The sequence below is a fragment of the Triticum dicoccoides genome, chromosome 1B (genome assembly GCF_002162155.2).
Source record: "Triticum dicoccoides isolate Atlit2015 ecotype Zavitan chromosome 1B, WEW_v2.0, whole genome shotgun sequence".
NCBI lineage: Eukaryota > Viridiplantae > Streptophyta > Magnoliopsida > Poales > Poaceae > Triticum > Triticum dicoccoides.
Window position 1 is genome coordinate 692,921,218 of NC_041381.1, and position 3,926 is coordinate 692,925,143.

Here is a 3,926-nt window from a genome sequence, read left to right on the forward strand (position 1 = left end):
TCTTGAAGGGCACGTTGCGCCTCAAGAGCTTGTGCTTCACGTTGTTGTTGTTGAAGACGTTGAGCCTCGGCATCTTGTTCCTCTTGGTGTAGACGCGCTCGTTCTTCTTCTTGGCGCTGTAGTCGTTGTCGTTCTTGGGCTTGAGCAAAAGCAACTTGGTGTGTTGGAGGATGAGGTAGATGCTCGTTGACTTGCTCTTGTGAATGCTTGTCATGTAGGGGGTTGCGAGCTGCATGGCGGTCTTGACGCGCGGCTCGTCGAAGAGTGTTCGACGATGGTGTACTTGAGTCGGAGAAGGTGTCATCGGAGTGTCGACTCGAGCGGCTCCATCGTGAGGATGAAGAAGTGGAAGGATGGCGGTTCCTCATCAAGGCGCGGATCTCGTCCATTCTTGCATCATTCTCTTGCTTGTGAGCGTCGAACTTGTTGTCGAAGTAATCTCTTGTACGTTGCTCGAAGAGTCGCAAGTCGGTGGCGAGGTGGTCGATGTGGTCGCTCATTGCTTGTTGCTCTTGGTGTAACGCCCTTTGAGCACCAAAGAGGTGGTTCTTGGTGATGAATGATGACATGTCGTCGCCGTTCTCGATGAGGGGTGGATTGGTAGAAGAACTTGGCCTATCCATCATTCCAACAAAATGTAAGTGGTAGACGGAGAAGAACGTATACCAAATGTACCTTGACCGATGTTGAAGATGAATCAAGTTCACTCAAATGCAGACAATGAAATAGCACTTTTGGTACCGATTCTTGTCGGTTCTCATACCTACACAAATAGAAGCTTATGGTGGAGCTTGGTTAGGATGGTGGCACAAAATTTGATGCAATTGTAAGTGAGCTTCAATAATGTTGGAAAAGATTCACAAATTTGCAAATGCAACAAGTAGACCAAGCTAGTTGTCCACGGAAACACACACGCAAATAGATAGATGGGATTGTGCAAACCAAAAGTGAGCCAAAATGTGGAAACCACGAAAATGCTCTTGTTGCACAATACTAGAGAGACTCTAGCACGATTGCACAATAGGCGGATACGAAACTTGTGCACAACCTACTAGGCAAAAATGCAACGACCTCTATCCCAAGTATGCTATATGTATGGTATTTCGGTGCTATGATCCAAGATGATCTTATATGAAAATCTTAATGTTGTATGATGCTATGGTTCTTGCTTATAAGCTCTTTGCTTATCTTTCCTCTTTGCTTAAAAGCTTGGGTGGCTCTTTCACTTTTGAGCTCTTTTCTCATGCAAAACTTCACGAACCAAGATAGCAATTGTGTATGCTATGACAACTTTGTGACACACAAGTTGATTCCACGATATGCACCACGGTGGTATGGTATGTATGCTATGGAGGATGATCACTAATGTCCACAAGTCACGTTGCCGGCAATACTCAACGGCTAGTCTCGATGGGTAAGGCACGCAAAATGAGGCAATATGGGTATCAATGCAATTGCAAGGTATGACAAAGATGTCGTCGAAGTTACCGTCCTTGGCAATGATGAGACCCTTGTGAAGTTGAGCCGTGGTGATGATGAAGTCGAATCATACCTAGATAGCCGAAACACAATAGGACACGGAAGTCACCACTCAAAATCTCAAAGACCAAAACGTGGCAAAATCGTCATAGGAGGTATCAGGGATGATGATCGTGTATGTGGTTTTTGGAAGATGTGGTGGAAGGTGGGGTTGTGGTGGTGGTCGAACTGAACTAAGTTCAGTTTCGTAAGGGTTTCATAGACGTCCGGGTTTTACGGACGTCCGGCGGGTTCGGGTCGTCCGGTGCCTGGGCGAAAATAGGGCACGGGAAGAACAACACGATTTCGGGAAGGAAGAAGATGGTGAGGTCGAAATCGAGCGGATTGATGGATGGAAAAGGGTGGGGAGGTTGGGGAAAGCTAGATCCACACGTAGCAACTCAAATCCATGGATCAAATCCAACAAAATCTCAACTCACCAACAAATCACAAAAAAATTTGGGGCTATTTTTGGTGGGGAATTTTCGGATTTAGGACGAAAACAACAAAATCAAGCTAGAAAACAAAGGGTACGGGCTCCAAAAACGTGATCAACGTGGCTCATGATACCAAGATGATATAGGGTGGAACCCTATGGAGACGATCTTTCACGTTTGGAGTGGATCCTACGGGGAGACACGAAGAACGAGCAGAAGAAAACAAAGGGAATCACGGGGGAAAACGAGAGAAACACTCAACCGACAAGGAATCAATCACACGAGGGCTAGATCACCGAGCACACAAGGTAGCACAAGATTCAAAATCAACAAAGTTAAGATACACGAGTAACCGTTCTTCCGCGTGTGGAGGTCTTCCCTTGAAGGGGTCTTGAATCCGCTTGGGGGATCTTCTCCGAAGAGGTCGTGAGCTCTGAGGAGAAGTAACCAAGTGGATGAGCAAGGCTCTCACACAAAATATGAGCTAAACCAATGCTAACCCTAGCTAGGAGGTGGGAGAGACCTATTTATAGTCGTAGTGCAAATGGAAGTCAAAGTGAAGGGGTACAAGGGCTCCAGCCCGCGGGCGCGGTCACTCAGGTGCCGGACGTCCGGAAGACGTCGGACGTTCAGAGGCTCGGGACGGTCCGGACATCTGGCTGGGCTCGGACGTCCGTAGATTCGGCTCTGTCGTGGGTGCGTCGGACGTCCGGAGAGGGCCGGTCGTCCGGAGCTTCGGGACGGTCTGGACGTCCGATGACTGTCGGTCGTCCGTATATTCGGCTCGGTTGCCTGTTGCCCGGCCGTCCGGTCCGCTTCGGACATCCGTAGATTTGGTTCGGGTGGTCAAGTACCGGACGTCCGGAGAGCTCGGTCGTCCGTGTCCTGGGACTCGTCGGACGTCCGGACTTGGTCGGTCGTCCGACGCGTGTAGCTTCCAAAGCAGCTCTTCTTCTTGTCCATCACGCTTGGGGTCCTCTCCGTCTTGGCTCTTGCGTGTAGCTATTCCGTGGCTCTTCTCCAAGCACCTGATCACACATAGAGTTTCCGAATGAGGTAGTAGCCATGTCTCATGAGTAGAAAGAGGGAGTTCAGAGAGGAGCGAGTTCACCTTATCTTCAATAGCCTTGGGTCGAGCTCGTGTCATGGGTCCAAGTGGTGTTGAGGGAGGTGTAGGTACGTCCATGGGGATGAGCGAGGGATGCTCCGCATCAATGGGGGCATGGGATTTGCCAGACTCCTTTTCCATCCTATTTAATCTTCAAAAACTTGAGAAAAAACATCGAAAGGCTATCACACGGTTTAGGAGTTTCAAAGAAAAATGTAAGATAGTTAGATGAAAGGTATCGAAAACAACAGGTTGTGCACTTAGTAGTTACTCCCTCCGTTCGCAAATATAAGATGTTTTAAATATTTCAATATTGACTAATATATAGATTAATATGAGTGAACAAATACACTAAAACGTGTCTATATACATCTCATCTAAAAAAAATTTAAGACATCTTACATTTATGGACGGAGGGAGTAGTAATGATAGCCATTTGCTCCATTCGCAAGCGCATAGTCTCATGATACTGCGCTATAAAACTAGTAACTAACTCCTAGAGTAAGTACTAAAAACTTATACCTCTCTCGTACCCTTGAAATACAACACTACCAAGCAAACAATGCCCAAATCATACAAACTGTGATATACCGTTTCCGTCTCTTTAAAATAGCTTCGACAAGGCCATGCACAATGGTGCTATTTTTGGCGACACCATACAAGATAATTTGGTGAGGCGTAGAAACGAAAAAAGTGATCCACCATCTCTTCTTAATATGAAGGACAAAACATCGTTCTTCATCGTATAACATGACTTCCCCCAATTCACATGTTTTCTACTCCCATCCGATGCACTTTAATTTGTCGCTGATTTAGTACAAAGTTTTAGTACTATAAATCATCGACAATTGATATGGACGGGG